Source organism: Marmota marmota, unplaced genomic scaffold, assembly GCF_001458135.2.
Source record: "Marmota marmota marmota unplaced genomic scaffold, marMar, whole genome shotgun sequence".
NCBI lineage: Eukaryota > Metazoa > Chordata > Mammalia > Rodentia > Sciuridae > Marmota > Marmota marmota.
Window position 1 is genome coordinate 19744371 of NW_025999968.1, and position 21396 is coordinate 19765766.

Consider the following 21396-nt stretch of genomic DNA (forward strand, 5'->3'; position numbering starts at 1 on the left):
TGTATAGACTACTTTAAAAGAAAAAAAAATCCTTGAATTCCTAGTTTATATTGTTATAAGGTCTCTTTTCACTAGCGCCTAGATAACAATGTGATTTTCAAAGTTTTGTCATAGACAAAACAATATCAGAATACAGAGCCTTGGTTCTAATCCCAAACTCCCTGCATCCCAGTCTTTAGTGTGAGGGGGTGAAGTCTGGAAACCTTCATGATGAACAAGTTCCCAGTTGATTCACGTGGACTCTGAGAACATCTGGAACAAGGTTTTACTGGTGAGGACTCCACAACTCAGAATGCAATTATGTCTCTCTTTGCCGCAGTCTGGCTGGGCACAAATCACGAGCCACTGAAGCAGGAACAAACTTTATTTTTAAACTGCAGGAAAACACTTCACACAGCTCCTGGGGAATCCTCCCGAACACCACGAGGCTTGTCTAGGAACCCCCAGCCGGAAATATCTCTCCCGGAAATCCCTCCTCCTGCACTTCCCCAACCAATGGGAACTCTCGGGGAATCCCCGGAAATCCCCATGAGAACTCCAAAATAGTGCGAGAACTCAAAAGTTGCGGCAGAGGCGGATAGTAATGCCTTGCCTGTCAATCAATACTGTTGGCAAAATGCCAGGGGCCATACAGACTCGGCCGTGGCTCTCAGCATCTCTTGTCCATTCTTCTCAGTCTATGTCCCCTCCTAAGACACGAACTGTGGACCAAAATGGTTTGATGCCTGAAGAACAAAAGAGAGTCTATATTTGCCCATACAACAACAACAACAACAACAACAACAACAACAACAAATCTAGCATAACAGTGGACACAGGCTTCTGGTAATATATTTTGTTCACTCTCTGTACCAATAAATATACTACAGGGAAGTCTAAGTAGATATTAAGATTACTTTTTGGAAAATAAGTTTGCTTTATTTCTACATTGACTGCTTTAAGCAGTCCAAAGATTGTAATTTTTTCCTTCAATTACTTGTACAAAAGTTTGCCAAGATTGTTATTGTGTTGCTGGGAGCATTTACCAATTTAGTGTCTATATTCTCATTCCATAAAAAATATTTAAAGTGGCTATGATACAAATACTGATACTTAATATAAAAACATTTGCTTATCTTGGGGCACAGTTGTAATGAATTCACTTATAATTCTCATAATTTTGTGTTTAAAAATATTTCTGTAAGTAAAAAGTAATATAAGTTGTATCCATTCAAACTGATATTTATTAAATTTTGCCATATTCATTTTATCAAACTTTTATGAAGTAAATAACATATTAGAGATAAAATTGAAGTTGTTTTTATTCCCCCTTACCTCTAAACTTCCCATAGACAACAAATATTATACCTTAAGTGGAAATTGTTCTAGTCTATTTTAAAATATTGTATACAAATATATATGAACAATGCACAATGTTTATGGGATTTTTATTAACATAATATATCTCATGACCCATATTTTGCCAATTTTATTTTTTTCCTCAAATTTGTGGTTTAAGATCTAGCCAAATTGTTATAATGGGATGTTAAATTTCTTTTACCTGATTTTAATAGTCTTTCCTTTTTATAGACTTCATATTTATAAGCTATCATTATTTCCAATTAAAAAATATCACAACAGTGCTGTGATAAACATTCTTGTTTCTTTCAGTACACGTGCAAGAACCTTTTTAGGCTGTACACTGACAGTAGAATTTTTGGTAATAGTATACGTACATTTAATACTATAAGATTCTATCAAGATTTTTCCACCTTTTTATTAAACTAGTTTTTACTTCCATCATCAAGGCATGAGATTTTCAGTTTTTCTAAATATTTGCCAAAAAATTGCAAAAATCAGATATTCAATTTTTGCCCATATGATGAATGCAAAAAAATCGTATTTTCAAAAATTTTACCTCTATACACATAAGCATCCGTATTTAGATCACAGATCACAATACCCAGAACAGTGTCTGTTTCATACTGATGCTCAAGAAACATTTTGTTGAATGTTGAATAGCAAAATTAAAAATATTGTGTAACTTGCCTTTCAAGTTTGTCTTTATGTATATTGCTTGGTTTATTTCATTTGCCCATTTTTCTATTTCATTATATCCTTCTTATTGATATGAGAAGTTTTTTATATATTTCAGATATAAAATCTCTTGCTGTATATGTTACCAACATGTTTTTTTTTAAATTTTTTAAATATGTTTTACAAACAGTAGTTTTCTTTTTTTTAAGGGCAGTTTTAGACTTACATAAAAATAAATGGAAAGTACAGAGAGTTCTCTAAGTCCCCTTTTATTTTTTCCACACAGCTTCCTTTATTGCCAATATCTGGCATTACTATGGTGCATTTTTTATGCTTGATGAACCGATATCAATACATAATTACTAAATAAAGTCCATAGTTTACCTTAGGGGTCATTCTTTGTGTTGTACTGTTTGTGGGTTTTGAGAAATTTATAATGATATGTATATATAATTACAGAATGATATGTATCTATAATATAGAACACTTCTAATGCCCTGAAATTCTTTGTGTTCCTATTTGTCCCTCACTACCTCCCTCTAAAATTCTGGCAATTATTTATCTTTTCACTGTTTTCATAATTTTGCCTTTCTGGAATGTCTTATCATTGGAATCACACATCCTTCTTGTATTGGCTTTTTCATCGAGTCATATGCATTTAAGTTTTCTCCATATCTTCTTGTGCCTTGATATCTTGTTTCTTTTTGTTGCTGAATATTTTATTGTATAGATATACCACAGTTTGCTTATCCATTCAGGCACTGAAGGACATCTTGGTTGCTGTCTAGTTTTGTCAGTTATCAACAAAGCTAATATAAATTTTGTGTGCCAGCTCTTGTGTGGACTATCACTTTTCAACCCATTTTGGTAAATGCAAAGGAATGTAAGCACTAGGTTTTGAGTAAAATTATGTTTAGTTTTATAAGAAGCTTCTAAACTGCCTTCCAAAGTGCTATACCATCCTTTATTTCTGAATTCTCATCATACAGAACTCTTAAATTTGGATTTAATAAAATGTGTCATTTTTATGAATTATAATATTTCCTTACTATTATTATTTTATTGTTTTTATATATTTGCAAAATCTTTATGGCTGTTTAAAACTTTTATTTATTTATGAATTATTGAGCTTGGCATTTTGGCCTTCTACTTCTGTGCCCAACGTAATTTTCCCTTATCATCAGCAAAACCCTTCTGTTCAGGCCACATCATCCTGTTAACTTAAAATGCATAATTAGCAAGTCTTGTTTTTCATCCTACTGGTTCCCATGCCTAAAGAATTAATCTTTGTCTAAGTTCAAATTCTGTTCCCCCTTTAAACTTGAACCAAGATCAATCTCCCTTCTTATTTACATGTCTTAGGTAGCAGAAAGGACCAGTCATGAAGGAAATGGAAACAGATTTTCTCCATGGTCTTTCACTTGTTTATTTATTGCAGGAACTCTCAATCGTGCACACCTTTCGTAATTCATTCCTTCATTGTAAGTCATGTGGCGTTTTGTCCCACTATGCTGGAAAAAACAAAAAAGTCCACATTATATTTTTATTTAAAAGACGTCTTCAGTTTAGACTTCCTTAATATGAAATGTTTTGTGTGAGTAGAACATGTTATGTCAAATATCTATTGTTAAATAGTACTCAGTAGAGAGCAGACTCAAATATCAATATATATGATTTTTTCCCCTCACATCAGTGGTGTTTCACACATAGTGTGAGAAGCTACAGCCCAGATGAGCCACAATGGAGTCAGAGCCAACATTCCTGCTGTAGAGAAGCTTACATTCTTGGCCAGAGGGCTGGCTAACCATTTCCAATTTAGATCTGATCTGTTCACAGATCCCAATAAATTTCCTTACCAAGTTCCATTCTTCAGACTTCTTACCATGACTGCACCACACCCAGACTGTCTTCTACATGAAAGACTGAATCAGTAGAGAGCCAACTATTCATCAAGTATTTATCTGGGTGAAGAAAGAGATGATTCGGTAATGTCAGTATGCTTGATATGCGACTGGTTTTCCCAGCCTTGACAGCCTTTTCTACAGGAATGTATCACTATAAAAATTTTGAAAATATTTATCAAAACCATCCATCAACTCTAAAACACAAAAACTGGGAAATTTTCTCCAACAGAATATCACAGAATGTCATGCGCTTGGATAAACTATGAAGTCTTTCCTAAGAAAATTGAATACATTTCCTGAGCTGTGAGGAATTTGGATGAAAGCATATATCAAACTTCAGTCAGGAGGGCATGACAGACAGACCACCAAGTTCATGTATCCCTATATACTCAGAGAAGGCTCTATCTTCTCCAAGTTTTGTTGTTATCCTATTGTTTTCATTTTGAAAATTCATGTCTGATGATAATGACAATAATAATAAAAATGACAAAGTGGTATTTTCAAGGATTACAAATATTCAGTAATGTTAAAGCAGGCTTTCTATCAATAGAATTCTTGCATCATTGACTCATTTGTGTCTTTTCTCAAAACTATAGCTTTATTTACAGGAATGTGTTTTTAAACATATAAACACAACATCAAAGGGTTACATCTTTTACCTCACTTAGGATCCAATGTCAAATTCAAAGATGAAATTTGTACAAAATCAGGTTTAGCCTCAATCTCTTAAGAAGATACACACTGGTGGTCAAGTTAGCATCCCTCTAGTGGTTCAATGCAGGTCACTTTTTCTCTAGCACTAAAATAGGGCATTTTTATTTTGGTCAAGCATCAGGTCAGGTAGTCGACTTTCATTTTAAACTGTGTAAAAATACTGTGTTTTAAAAACTTTGTTTAAGAAGATAGAATAAATCTAATGAAGGTGGGCATTTTCACAATCTCAATTAATAAGGAGACATAAACTATATCAGATGCTTTGGAACTAAGACCAACAGAGGAAATAGCACTACGTTCATGACGCTCCTGCTATATAATATGTCACTAAGAAAAAGAATGGGTAAAATTGGTGTTAGGGGTTTGGGTATATTAGTTTGTTTTGTTCTGTTTTCCTTTTTTTTGTACAACTTGTATATACAACCTATATAACTTTGTATATAGATAAAATCCTTGTAACATCACCATAAAGTTGATAAAATTGTCACCAACAATTTTGGAGAATAAAAAAGTCTTACTTGATATTCAGTATCTGCTCTTCACATACAGTAAAAATGTATGTCATAAATTTTCTTAAAATCATTTATAGCCACTCTAATACCTGCCTCCCTCTCCAACATACTTTCCCAGATTTTCCTCAAGCCTTAAAACCTAAATCACTTTCCCTAAAGGATTGCCCTAAAGGGCAATGCTTTTCTAGTCCTACATGCCTTTGCATGAGTAAACACTGCAGCTTCAATAAGTCTATATTATTACTGCATTTAGTAATAAATAAACATTTAAATCATTGCATTTGTGTCATACTGATTTTTATGTCTATCTCTTCAGTTAGATCATCTCTTTAAAGGCAATGTTTGGAACATTCATCTTTGCATCTCTGCATTAACATGGTCTCAGTAGCCACCCTAAAAATGGTTGTTTAATGAATAAATAATATGTAGAAATTTATTTGCAAAATGTTACGAACCAAATGAGAAAAGGAGAAAGAAGTTTCATTCACTGTGAGAAATCCAAGCCAAAATATCCTTTTTTTTCTCAGTTCATGCTGCCTCTTTCTGTCTTTATATGTACTCATCTCAAATGAAAGCCCTTGTGTAAAGTTCCCACAGGACTGACATCTGTCAGAGATGTCAGAGAAGAGAAACCATCACATACTTTCCAAGATCCTTCTCTAGAGAGTTCCTGGTGCAGCAAATATAAAGCAAAGTCTTCATACTGTGTGGGTGTGCTAGTAAACCTGGAAGTTGTCCTCTCCATCAGTTGATCACATAACTTAGTTCACAATTCACACAAAAAGCTAATGTTCCATTTAAACTAGGATGCAAGCCCGCCCTAATGGGAATTAGCATGGAGAAAGCTGCTCTGCTTTCTCCTAAGGTTTTATGAAGGTGGGTCACTGACACTGCCAAGTTTTAGAAGACAAACATTGCATAATGAAGGGAAGATGTTTTTTTCTTATCTTTACCCCATATCTTCTGATATTTCCCACTACTTTATAAGCCAGAGACTGCAAAGTTAATATTAGCTAGAGATAACTTGGGCATTCTTATAAGTAATTGAAATTATATACCCTTTTTTAAATTCATTAAAGACTTAAAAAATGAGTACTGCTAAAACAGGAGCTATGCATGATTAGTATTGAAAGAGTCCGTTTTAATTGTAGAATATTTTAGTTGAAAGTGTTTAAGATATCATTTTCTTTAAAACTTCTTTTGACAGCAAAAGAAAACAATAAGATGTTATGACTTCCTCAAGTTCATCTAGCCTTCCTTTTACTTCTGGACTTCAATTCATTTCATTTGAAATTTAGATCAGTGTTCTAAATTTTGTAAGGTGATGAAATTAGAAGGTTTAAATAATAATTTGATATAATAGAAGCTTGTTAAAAAATAATTTAGGACCAGAAGTGATACACACGTTCTTCAGAGAGTTTATGTATAAGGTTAAGGTAGAAATCTTATTTGTATGTAGCCAAAGGGAAATTAGCAACATCAAACACAGAGTGGTGTAAATTAAGTAAATGAATCTAGTTAGGATGTCTAAATCTTCAAATGGCTTAGTACCTTTCCTAAGTCCTTTCCTATGTCCTTTTAATTAACTCATTAGTTGTTGAGTAATACATAAAGAGAAGTGGACAACATTAAAATAGATGAAAGTAATCTTCTAGAGAAGATGTTAATTTTTAGTAGTAAATAACTGTTCTTGATAATACACAAGAATGCTTTGCATGTTTTAGTAAAGTCTAGTGATTCCTTATAAGCAGGAAGTACTCTGTTGATTCTTTTATTCCTTTTTTTTTTTTTTGTGTGTGTGTGTGGTACTGGAGATTGAACTCAGGGGCACTCCTCTACCACTGACCTGTATCTCCTGATTATTTTATTTTATTTTTTTTTAATTTTGAGACAGGGTCTTGCTAAGTTGCCCAGGCTGGTCTTGAACTTGTGATTCTCTTTCAATTATTTGGGATTACAAACATAATCCAACAAACTTGGCTTTTGATTTTACTCGTAATAGCTAGATTCACAACATAGAAAGTGACCAAATAGGGCTGGGGATGTGGCTCAAGCGGTAGGTAGCCGCGCTCGCCGGGCATGCGTGCGACCCAGGTTCGATCCTCAGCACCACATACACACAAAGATGTTGTGTCTGCTGAGAACTAAAAAATAAATAAATATTAAAACAATTCTCTCTCTCTCTCTCCCTCCCTCTCTTAAAAAAAAAAGAAAGTGACCAAATAAAGTAGTTCATTTATAAAACATGAATACAAAAATATTAAATTTGTTAATTTGTTTTAGAAGTATATATAAGCTTGGTACCAGTTAAAATCAACAGTGGAAATTTCTTGTCATTCTTATTCAGAATGAGGAAGAACAAAACAACAACAACAACTGATGGCCAGGAGTCTTTCCTCTGTCTTTTTGTATCCTTCCCCATCTCAAGCATCTCAGGCCACCAGAATTTCCAGAAGCCACAATTATAAGACAGTTATGTTTAGATGTGAGGTGTCTTCCAAAAGCTCCTTAACACAGGAATATTCAGAGTTGAAATTATGAGATTATGAGAGCTGTAACATAATCAGTCCATCCTAGTTTAAATGTATTCAGAGGTTGGTAACTGTAGGCAGGTGGGGCATGACTGGAGGAGGTTAGTCAATGGGCCAATGTCCTGGGAGGGTTCTGCTTCCCTGAGGCCTACTTCTCTTTCTCTCTTTGCTTCCTGGCTGCTATGTCCTGAGCAGCTTCTCTCTGCCACACCCTTCCCCCATGATGTGCTGCCTCACCTTAGTTAGGCTCAGAGCAATGGAGTTAGCGGAACATGGACCAAACCTCTGAAACCGTGAACAGAAATAAATTTCACCTCCTCTGAGTTGTTCTTTTCAGGTGTTTTTCCCACAGTGATGAAAATATGACTAACAGAATCAGAGCCTAATTTACTCTGTTGAATCCTTCATCAAAATTTCTACTCTTCAAATCAAGATATTGTTTTATTTATTGTCTCAAAGCTCTGATAGTACAATCAAAATAATACAGGAATTAATATTTTATTTTCCTATGTTATTCATTAATCCAAAACTTCATGGAAATATAATCCCTTAATCCAAAGAACTATTGCTAACACCAAAGATTTCAGGAAGGAAAAAGGAGATATATATATCCAGGATATCACTAATTCTTATATAAGATTTTATATAAATTTCTACCTGAGGGATATCAAGTTGTACTAAAGGGACTCTCTAGAGTAACAGAACCAGTTGTGTGGTATATACAATATGATGTATAATATAATGTTATATGTGAGTGTGGGTGTGTATGTGCGCGCGTGCGTGCATGTGTGTAATAATTTCTAGTCTAAAAGCCATTAGGTTTAGTATATAGGAAGAGCAGATTTTTCAATTCTAGTGTGAAGTCATGATAAGACTTATGTGCAAGCTCAAGCTGTTAGGCTCTGAGAGGTCCCTTTTCTTGCTTGTCCTTTTTGTTCTATTAATATGTTCAATTGATTAAATGAGGGATACCTATATTGGGGAGGATGATCTACTTTACTTCATCTACTTGTTCTTTCAGATATGAATCACATCTAGAAACTCCCTCATAGACACACTCAGGATAACATTTGACCAAATATCCAGGCACCCTGTCACCAAATCAGGTTGACCCATAAATCCAACCACCACACTCTGAAGAAAGATTAGCTTTAATCTGTGAGATTCTAGGCAGCAGAACTAGGAACAATGGGCAAAAAATCATGGGAGGCTTATTTGAGCCTATTATAGGAAGAAGTTCATACCAGTGGCCAGAATATGAAGAAGAATGGACTGTTATGTTAGAGAATGAGCTTCTAGATCTTCAAGCTGAAGCCTGATGATTGTCAGTAGTTGATGATGAAACAGGAAGGAAAGAAGCCAAGTCTGAGCCAACTTCAGCCTTCTCTAAGGGAACCTATTTACAGAAACTAAATTAGAGAGCTGATCCCCTAAGCTATGAGCTACCCCGAGGGTGATTATCTCCCAGGCATTCCCAGTTTTCCTCACTTGTGGGCAGAGTAAGCTCCAGTCATACAAGGACAGTCCCCAGATGCAGGATACGGAAATAAAACCTTTGAGCAGACAGCCCAGATGGATAGAACCACAGAAAGAAACCATAAAATGATTCTGAGGAAATCTGGGCAGAGAATCAAGTGTGTTCTCATGATGTTCCATTTCAGGCTGAGATGATATGAAACTCTGCAGATGGCATGAAGGTATCCAATGAAACAATCACCCACTCAAAATTTTACTACAAAAGACAATTTCCCTATGTCATTTTATAGAAAAAAAATTTTTTCTGCTTTCTTAGGCAGACGTTTTCTATATAGAACTCATTTTTCTATTCTCGAGGTAAATATTGGTTAAGGTCCATAAACTATAAGAAACTTCTGTGCTGCTAAATTTTCTTTTCTGTGTTGCTAAATTTTCTTTTCTTTCCTTTTTCTTTTTAAACAATGTAATAGTTGAAAAACTTGGGAGGTGGTGAAATGGGCTCTCGTTCAGTTCTGTGTTTTTCTGGAACAGAGCAATAAAATAAGACTGACATTCTTCTGACCATGTAACTGCCAACATTGCCACCTGCTATCTTGCAACAAGCAACCTTATTGGCATCCTCACGCCTGGTGAGAAAACCAAAGGATGATGAATAGCCAGTCTTCAAAATCAAACAGGGCACACAGCAGCGGCTGGCATAAGATGAAGTGCTTGCTAAGGAAGTAGAATGGTGAGTTGAAGCGCTCAGGCCATTGATCAAACTTGTTTGTAGCCAACAATCAGTGTTATGCTTTTGGCTGCTAGAATCTCACTACCTTTCCTGGTCTAAATGGAGCCAAGGATCCTTCATCTGTTTAAACAGACCATGTGTAACTACAAACAGAGCTATACAAAGTTGTCCCTTTGGAGCCCAGGCATCCATGTTCTCTCCCTATATGTAAGCCAAGAAATGAATGTGTTCACTATGTTTTATTGCCCAGCGGGATTTGCTACAGATTTACTAGTCGTATGACTTGACCTATATTGCCAACCTGCATATGGAACAAAGTAATAAAGCCAGTAGTTCCTGTTATTGTTAACAGAACGGGGACCTTTCTGACCCCATTCATGAATGAAGAAAGACCTCTCCATAGGCTCATCAATTTCACCTTACAGACTTAACTGAAAATTGATTAGTCCATAGAGTGGGAAGACTCAGTAGGAGTGGGGAAACTCAGCATTCATAGTTGTTAAATAGTAACAGGCTATTATTAGTAAGGGAGAATTTGTCCCCATGGTAACTCCTTTTATGAAACTCTCAGAATAAGACTACTTATTCAGAGGGGTTGAGTCTATTCATTAATGATTTTTGGTGCTTTCTGTCCTCTCTAGTTGACTGATCCCTCCCTGCATGCCAAAGCTGTATGTTTATTTACATATTTTGTTATACTTATTTTGCTGTTTTATTATTGCTATCATTCTTTTTTTGATAGCAGGGATTGAACCCTTGAGCATGTAACCCCTGAGCAGCCCTTTTTTGTTTTGAGACAGGTCTGACTAAGTTGCTTAATGCCTCTATAAATTGCTGAGGCTGGTCTTGAACTCAAAATCCTCCTGCCTCAGTCTCCCGAGCTGCTGAGATTACAGGCATTTGCCACTATGCCCCACCTGTGTATGAAATGAGTTCTTAATTTTTAGACATTTGAAGGTAGTGACTTCTGTCTCACTTAAGTGTAGCCCCAGCACAGTATACATTTAATAGTGCTCAGTAAATGTATTTTAAAGAGTGAATTAATGAAGGGAAAGTAAAAAAAGGGGATCCATATAAATTAACTCATAATCTCCTTTACAGCCTATGATAGCAAGAGTTCCAAGATGACCCCCATTGACTCATACATTTAAAACCTTCTCCCCTTGAGTATGGATGATTGGAAATATGATATAACTCCTGTGATATTATGTTGTATCACAAAAAATATTTCTGGGACTATGATTAATATTGTTGATTTTAATGAGACATTCTAATTATTGTAGATTTTTATTTTAATTATTGAATATCTTTTAGATATACTGAAAGTCACTCTTCAACTGGCTTTGGTTTTAATCAAAACAGAGATGATCCATATGGGCCTAAACTAAATACCTCAGCTTTATAAATTTGAGTCCAGAGAGTAGAAATAAAGTCAGAAATCAGAGGCAGCAGAGACCTTGTGTTGTTTGTCTTGACTGAGCACCTGTCATTTTGAGTAAGGGTCATATATCAGGGAATGATAGATATCCTTTAGGAGCTCCTTCAAGTAGGGCATTCCTAGACATCAATCAAGAATGCAGTCAGAAATTGTCAGGAACTGAATTGTGGCAGCAATCTTAATGAGCCTGGACAGAACTCCAAGCTTCAGAGCAGACAGCAACCCAAGCCAACACATTGATTTCAGCCATGTGAGTCTGAGCAGAGAAACAGCTATGTGGTGCAGGACTCGTGACCCAGAAAAACTGAGACAGTCAATTATTATTGCTTTGAACATGGTGGTCAGTTGTTACACAGCAACGGAAACTAATGCATGGCTTTACAATCATTTAAAGGATTATTTTTATGTTAGAGGCCAAGAATAAACATGTTTCATTTGCTTCTTGTGGTTTTGTAATTCCTCCCATTATAAAATCAGCTTCATGAGGACTCCATTTGCATGTTTTACTCATTGGCACATAGTTAACTTTTTATAAAGATGTGCTGAATGAATCAATGGTTTTTAAGATTGGAATCACGTGCTTGCTATATACTCTTGCTCTACTCATGGTAGTGGGAATAGGTATAGAATGCATAAAGCAGGGTCATTTTCCTTGAGAAACTAACATCCTATGTGTTTTTAAATTACACAATAAATGATACAACATAGAAAAGGACAATGTGAAAGCATCTTCTTCCTTACCCTGGTAGACTATTTATTCAGTGTAGGGGAAACTCATGAGCACTGGAATCAGACAAATTTGGTTTTATGCCCAGGTTCAGTGACTTATTGGCTGACATCATATCCTATTAACAACCCCAGTTTCTCATCTGCTGATGGGGATTAATATTACCTACCTTGAAGTATTTGTCTAAGCATTAGAAGTAATGTATGTATATGTAGGTGGTCAATATATTATAGCATTATTTTAGAGCTGACAATTATTTCTGATATTTATTCTTCATGTTTATTTTCTTCTTGAGTAGGATTAGTTTTTAGTATGAATAGGCATCACTAGATTTCATTTGGAAATGTTAAATGTGCTCTTAGTTTGACATCTGAAAGACAATCTATATAAAGGTGCCCATTAAATTAATTTAGAGTTTAATCAATGTAACATTGATTTTTAATAGATTTTAACAGGTGCAATATAATGGAGGGCATGTTGGACTAGAAATGTAGAAATGTGGAATCTATTTATGCAGTATGATCTTAGGCAAATAACACCACTTTACTTTGTAGAAAACTCAAATGACTCCCAAAAGGTCTTGAGGTAAAATAAAAGTTTTCTCACTAGGGTATGTGGGAATCTTTCTATTGGCCCTGAGCTTAAGAAGACCTCACTCTGGCCACCTTTGACTATGCCTTTCCATGGGGAAATAAATTTGCGGGCCTAAAAATGATGTGTCCAAGTGGAACTGTGTCCCTCCTTTAGATCACATTCAAAGTAGCTGGAAACTGGACCTCAGAATTCCTAATCTAAATGGATCTGAGTCTACTTTCAAGGACTGCATTTGTCTACTACCTTGAGCTGGTCCTGTATGAAACAAGTCCACTTTCATGATTCCAATTCCAAGGAAGTCACTTCTCACACTCTGTCTTCCCAATGAGTTTGTTATTATTTTCTCTGTCTAAACTTCTCTGAATGCCCACCTTTCCCAATCCGTCAGATTGAGCTACTTATTTCTCAATTGCATATGTTTTGTATCTCTGTCTTCTATTTTGGCTATTTTGTCAGTCTTCAGTTGATGATATACCCACGTTTTCTCTTTATTCATGATGGTATTCTCTACAACATATAACTCAGTTCCAGGCACACATCAAACACCAAAAAATTTCTGGCAAATGAATCACTGGAAATTTTATGGGTCTTGGTTTCCTTACTTCTGGAGAGCAGAATCTTCATAGATTGTCACTAAAACTTCTTTCCAGATCTAACATTCTACAGTGTTGTATATGAAAACCTTTTAAGATTCCAGTGGCCAGGAAAATGATATTGAAATACACAACATAATAAACTCTTAGATTCCATTTAGACTAGGAAAGTAGAAGTCAGTGTCAAAATTCCACCTACAACATCCTGGACAGATGTTCAATAGTTGACTTGAACACATCCAGCAAAGAGAAGCTTGCCATCTTGTAAATCAGAATACACTTTTTTCCCTGGGGAAACCAAATGATCTAAAAGTGTTTCCTTATATGGAGACTAGTCTAAGTATTCTTTCATCTAGACAAAATGTTTATAGTTTTGCATTTTTATTATGGTATGGCATCCAGACAATTCCACTTTCTTATGGTTCTCAACTGAGCATATTCCCATCACGCTTACTCCACCTTCCAAATGTTGTCTGATGAGTTATAACTATATAACAGAGTTCAATATTCTCCTAGACCCCATTTCTTTTGTGAAAACATCCCAGCCTAATAGTTTTACTGTATTGTTTTTATTCACAAGAGCAACATACTATTAGCTTGTATTGAGTTTATAGTCAAGTGAATCCCCTAGATTTTGTTCATAGAAAATGAACAAAATGCCTTTAAGGTAGATGTCTCCTATTCTGTACATGTGAGATGATTCTGGAGCCCAGAATTATCTTGTTTTTTTTCAGTCCAATATTCAAACTGGTCATAATATTTTTCAAACTTGATTCAGTCATCCATCATACTGTCTCTTCCAGCTTTGTGTCAGCTGTAGATGTAGATGTGATAAGATCCTTTTCATCTAAATCATCAGTAAAAGTGTTTAATGCAAGAGAAAAAACTTTAAAATTATGATTTATGCCACCATATGATTTCTCAAAATATATTCTTTAAGACACTAGTTCCACGAGATGCTAAAACCACCATATATAACATGTCCTTTCTTAGGATGTCTCAATGTAGGTTGAAACACTAGAAATTGATAAGTTTTGCAGTAATCAGAAGGCCTTCTTAATTTCAATTAATTCAATACTTTCCAAGCGTATTCATATAAGGAAACCTGTCTGGTAATTGTTTTGGTTTGTTTTAATATAGAGCTGTGTTCCTAGTTCATAAAACATGTTGCAATACACTCCCCTACACCCCAATCACTTGCTTTAGAACTCGACCATAAATAGGTAAGTAGTCAAGTTCATTATATTCTTTGTGAAATTGAGTTGAGTTGAACTTGAGTTGAACTTGAAGTTGTGGCTTTTTTGTTTGTTTGCATCCATGTTGTTTAACAGGATTCCTTAATGACTGTGTTATTAAAAGTTGTTTTGATACTCTGGACTATATAGATCCTCTTGTCAATTTATATTTTATTCTATGTTGTGCTTCATTTTCCTCTTCTTCATGCTTCTTAATTGAATGGAAATCTGTCTTGTGATACAAAAGTCAAAGGGTCAAAGGCAAGGCCATAATTAAGAGCTCAATCTTTTACTAATATTGTATTATTTTACCCAAACAAATTTACCTCTTCATCTTCTTTTCACTCTAGTCAGAGCTAACCTTAATTTTTTTTAAAAGGTCATTTAAGTTCTCTTTCTCTCTCTCTTTTTATGCTACAGCCCATTTTGAATTTGACTAATGTTTCTTACAGATTTATGGCATTTTTGCTTTTGTTATTGATTATTCACTGTTTATTCTGCCTTTTGTGCTTATCTTTTTAAAATATGAGCTCATCCCAGACAGTACCTAGGGTTACATTTTTTGTTTTAAAAAATGTAATAATGACTGTATTATCAAGATGTCATTGTTATTCTTCCATCTCTCTAAAGCAGTCTTCCTTTTTAGAATCTAGCCATGTGGTCATTCCTAATTTGTCTTATAGTTTTTGAAATCTACTTTCCTGAAATACAGGGTAGATGTCTGGCTATTTCCCAGCATTCCTTCCCACAGCTTTATTTTTAAATCCAAGAACATTGTTCACATTCTCCAAAGTTATTATCACTCCCATTGACTCAATCAGTTTTTTTCCTTGATGTAAAAAATTAAATTCTAAGTAGCAATTCCTTTTTCTTATTTCTGGACTGACTGAGAGCTGAAATTATTAGCAAAGCAATATCAGACTTAGGTCAGATTGATTTCCTGATTAAATATGTCATGAGAACCTACTATGTGCCAAGTAAACTTATTGTTGGAAAGAATAAAATGGGGAAAAATGGCAGAAAACAGGACAGACAGGAGACAGGAGAGATAGAAACAAACAAAAAAGTGAAAATAATTTCAGCCAATGATAGGTTCTATCTCTAAAATACCAAAAATAGCATGACATAAGGTTATGGGTCAGGGTTGTATAATTTAAATGAGATGTTCAGGAAAGGCCATGCAGGAAGTGGCACATAAACTGACATCTAAATGCCAGGAAGGATGTAGACATAAACATACCTCAGTGTAGAATGTTCCACATTGAGGAACAGTGAGTACACTAATCCTAAAGTGTAAATGCTCTTGGCTTATTCTTGGAAAGAGAGTAGGACTAAAGAGCTGAACTTTGGATGGGGGAGGGAGTGGTAGCAAACAAGATACAAGAGTGGGCAGGAGATGGAGAGGCAGGCAGAGATCAACTCATGCGCTTTGGTAGACAAGCCAAGTCATGGGGGAATGACACTACATGGTTTCAGTCAAGGTGATGAGCATAATCTGGCAAAGATGAATCCAGGGTGGAAAATAGATTTAGGCATGATTAGCAAAAAATGAAAGTAAAGAGCCAAGTCAGGGAACTGCTGGAGATTTCGAGAACGGGCAGTTGAGGTTGTTCAACTGCTTATTTTTTGATCCAAGGTATGAGAATGATAAATTTTCCCTCTGCTTGACTAAGTAGTGTTTGGCACTCTCTCAAAACCAGATTATTCTTTTACAGCTCTCATTTAGTTTTTCTCATTAAACATGTGTTTCTTCATATTTCTCTCCTCCAGGTCAGAGTTTTTCACACAGTCCGTGCTTTCTTAACATATAATACCCCATCTCTCAGATGTATTTTTTCCTTTGAGCCAGACTAATAGTCTGGATGCTCCCTTTGTATCAAGACTTTGTAAAGTATTCCCCTGGAGGTGTGCCATGCAGAAGCACTGAACATTGAATAAAACATTTCAACTATGAGTCACAGATCATATCCTACTCATATCTATGCTTCCAAGGGGTTCTCCGGAGTGTCTCAAAATCATTAGGATGTCCCCATCTTAATAATCATGTTTTGGATGGGAAGAACAAAGAAAATTAACTTATTGAGAGAAGTCTGTAGAAGAAATAACGTATCTGTTCCTTATTCAAATTAGTTAACCCATCCGGTATGGCAAAATATTGCAAGTGAATCACACCATTTCAAAAAAGAAACTATAGTCAGTAGGCAATAACACTTCCTTCAGATCAGACGTGACTTGCCAAAATTATCAGGTTACTTATGAACACAGTAGTTAAACACCAGACAGTTTCCCAGATTCATTCTCTCTTGCTCCACTGCTCCATTGTCCATGGAACACCCCGAACTTGCGCAAGCATAGCAGTCCTTTCATTCTATGCTCCAGGGACCAACGGAAACACAAGTGGGGGTCGTGTTTGTTTGTATTTCTCTGCTGTGCTTGGATCCAGGATCACAGCATCACCAAGTCATGCCAGCAACCAATTGTTTTAATTTCTCTCTAGAGATGATTGTTCCCTTTACTAGATGAAGGCAGTGGTAATTCTCCCAATTGCCTGGGACAATTTTACTGGATGGAATTTCGCAGCTATAATGTAGAGAGAAGAAAGCATTCTCTGCTGTTGCCAATAACATTTTTTAAAAAGAGAGAGAGAGAGAGAAAAAAAGAAAAAAAACATTCCATGTCTTTAAAATAAGCAAAACTAAAACAGTCATCTTAATGGTATATCAATAAAAACATTAATTTTACTGTATTAAACCACACAGTTTTACATGTACAAACCAGAGTGATTATGAACTCTCAGAATATAGCTCAAAAATTTTCTGTGATTTACATCAATCCAATAACATTATAGCCAAAGGAATAAAACTGTAAATGTACAGTTAATGTTTTTTTTTTTTCTGGTTGTTTTCTGCTATTGCCTGAGTTAACTACAATAAAATAAGACTTAGATTCCATTTCAAGTTTTGTCATCATATATCTGTGAGGGGTTGGGCAAGTCATGTTATCTCGTTCCTGCTCAGTTTACTTGTTTGTAAAGCTAAGGCAATAATTATAAATTAAGCCCAAATGTTCTTTAAGTTCTAAGTTCCATTTTCTTTCATTGATAATTGTCATTGAGAGAGAGAGAGAGAGAGAGAGAGAGAGAGAGAGAGAATGAATAAAAGCAGTTTTGGACTTTTTTTTTCCTTTTCTTTTCCTCCTGGAACTATGAGGGCCCCAGAGTGTGAAAAACATGAGATGTTGTTGAGCTTCTTTCTTTAAAAATGGAACATAGTCCCCTGTCCCAAGTTCAGACCCATTTCCTGTCTAACCAAAGTGCTCTTTTGTCTTCAGCATGTCATACATCAGAAGATTTGGTTGTATGGTCGGGGGGGGGGGTTAAGAATGAGGGGTGATTAACAGCACCTGGAAGAAGGAATACAGGGTAAATGATTACTTGTCACTCTTGCAGAAAAACTTAGATGTTTCTCTGTTCTCAACCCTTCAGCTGTCAGGAAAAGAAAAAATTTCAAATAAAAAAAAAAGAGCAATCTTTCTGAATTTATATTTAGGAGTGAAATACAAGCTAACACTTGAGGCTGCAGATTTTCTGCTATATAATCCTTGCTTATTCAGAAGTAAGTCTGCTTCTGAAAGTTATCCCAAGAAATTTATCCTTAAAGGCAAAACAAAACAATACAAAACAAAACAGCTTTATCCACACTTAAGAGTTTATGGATATTAGTCAGCCTATTTATATTTCATCAACCCCAAACATTCTTTCTCTTGTCCTTATCATATATATTTCTTTATAATAATATTCATTAAATTCATGTTTTACATAGGAAATTATGATTTCCTATCACCTCTTATCTTAAGATGGAGCATGTTTAAAAGGTGAAGTGTGGATAAAATAATCTGTGAGTGGATGGTTGGGAAACAGGTTACATGGATCTGTTAGTAGTAGAGCTGTACATAAAACAGTAATCATAGCTTTTTCCATATTTTAATGAATGGTATACTACAGTAAATACATAGAACCAGAGTTGGCGTTTCATACTTTATGTTACTGATTTCCTGCACTATCACATGGCCTTCTCTCTCCCTCTCCCTCTGCTCCCATGTATGTCTCTCTTTCTCTCCCCCTGCATGTGTGTATGTGTGTGTGTGTGTATGCACACATATATCTGGAAGTCAAGCAGAATCATTGAGACATTAGGTTGGGATATATATACTTGCTTCTTCTTATTTGTGATATTTATATTGTATGAAGTCATGAACATCAAATTTTCTATTTCTTTGCTACAGGGTTAGATTCTGGTGAGGCTTTTGTCACAATGTTACCATCAACTATCAAAACACAACTTGATTTACTGTATGTTTCTGTTTAACTTCCATATGCATGTGAATTTAGACTGAGTGCATGTGGATGCTAAGTTCACAGACTACTTTCTTTCTCCCATAATATTCACTCCCTCAACCTTCATCAAATAGCACTGATACCCTTTTGCCTATTTGACTAGTCTATTTATCTAGTGATGCCTAGAAAATCACGCACAGACTTAATAGTTCCAATAACCTCAATAATTTATATTGGTCAGAAATCTAAATTTTTTTCAGGGTTTGATGGGAACAATTAAACTTTGTTCTCTAAGATATCTATTGAAGCCTGGAAGATCCATTCTCATAGTGACTCTTAAGACTGGTGAGTTGGTATTCACTTTCAGCTTGGAACTCCCTAGGGCTGTGAGCCAGAGCCCTCAGTTCATCTCCTTGTGAGCATCTCCATGAGCTGATTAGGTTTCCTCACCAAATGGTAGATGGAATACAAAAGCAAGCATACAAAAAATGAAAATTACCTTTTTTTCTGTTACCTGGCTTACAAAATTGTACACTACCACTAACATATTCTACTATTCAAGTAGTCACAAAATCCAAGATATTTAAGGATAAGGAACATAGACTATTTGATGAAAAGAATTGCAAAAGGATTTTGGAACCATGTTTCAACACCAGACAAGGCCACTGGAGCTACCATTAAACATAAGCACCAGGCCATGAGATCCTGTCTATGATAATATATATCCCTGATGATCACTTTTGAATATTATAATTCCCTTAATTATTCTTCTAGATTTGTTTGTTCTTGTGACTTATATAGCATAAACCCCAAAATAAAGTTGACTGGAAGTAAGCCTTGTAGCAAGCTGTTCCATCCTTCAAAAGTCATGGTGGATTTGGAAATATTTTCAGCTTGGCTAGAGACAAGGCCTTTGGCCTCTAATTAAATGCAGACATGCTGCTTGTCTATGGAAATGTCGAGAAGGAAGCAACTATGCTCTACTCTTCCACCCAGGACATATGAATTTAATGAAAATTTTGTGACATGCTCAAGTTCCAGATGAGTTACATAACCACAACCTACCCACTTTAAAAAAATTTAATCTTTTATATGAAGTTCCAGGCTTCAGAGTTTTAGGAATAAAAGGAGAATACAGGGTGTTGATAGAGACTCCAGTTAGGAAAAGCCTTGAGGATTGAGAAAAATTAACTTGGAATAAGCTGATCAGTTTTGGATAGTATTAGTCAAATAATAAATACAAAGAAAAAGAACTAGGGTATCAGAGTAAGAACTGATGAGAACCTAGACTATAATAGAAAGTCTAAGAGAAGGGAAAAGAAAGAAACTGAGAACCTTCCCTATATCATTTCTGCTTTAAATATATTATCTCACTTAATTCTCGAAGATGTCGCATTACATATCAGTATTGGTATTACAAAAAGAAGTTGGAATCCCAGACTCAAGAAGTTTAGATGAGAAAAGTCTACAGATCTAAGGGTGTTCATCTTTTTAAGGGAAATCTCTTCTTTGATTTCACTCATTAAGGAAATTAGATAACGTGGATATCAAGCAAGAGAGCTGTATTTGGGACCAGTTTGAGGATTTGCCCCTTCATCATTTGCCCTTAATGAATGAGGCAGTCTCTGGGTCAAGGAAACATTTACGGGCTTTTAATTTCATTTAGAAAATATTAAAGTCAAATTGAGCTAAAATGAATGCTTAAATAAGTTAATTCAAACACCAGAAATTTGGCAATTATCGGGTATATTTTATGGGACTGTTCTTTCAACTACTCACATGTTAGCCTGTTCGTACTCCTGTGTAAATGCTTGCCCAAGTTATGACCAAGGAGAATAAAGAAGAAAGAGGATGAGAGAATGGAAATTATTCCCAAATGATCCTCTTAATTGACAAGTTTCTAATGTCTATCATAGTAACTATCCTGAACATATTTAAAGTATGGCAGAGGAAAATTGATGAGAAGAATAAAATCTTGAGCAGCATTATAAGGAGAGGGATAGTCACAGATGGAGAAAGACTGGAATTTAAAGAGAGAATGAATGCTTTAAAGCATGCTTAAATGGAAAACATGGGGACTCTGGAGTTATACATGAGTTCAAATCCTGCTCCACTGTTTTCTACTTCTACTCCACTTAATTATTGAACTTAGCTGAGTCTCAGTTTCTTCTTCTGTAAGTGTTGACAATTACATATACCTCTCAGGGCTCTAAGTGGCTTTAATGCTTGTAAAGCATGTGTCAGAAAAGAAGTCCTGATTAGATGTTTTGCTTTAAAAATCCATCTGGCCAATTGACACCAGCTTCTGAATAATAAATATCCTATTGTTCCAAGGGTTCTTCCTATCACTCAACTAGTTTGAATGAGAAACATTGGTTTTCTTCCCAAAGTTATAGCTTCCACATGTGCTAGTCATTAAATGTGTGTGCATGGGGTATATCAATTATTATTTTCTCCCTAAGGTTTTCTTTAGGCTAGTTGGAATGCCACAGAATTAAAAATAAAAAGTATGTCATATTTATTTAAATACAACAGATGCTGTGTACTTGAAAAATGTAGCAACATTCTCATTCTTCTCTTAGGTCATACT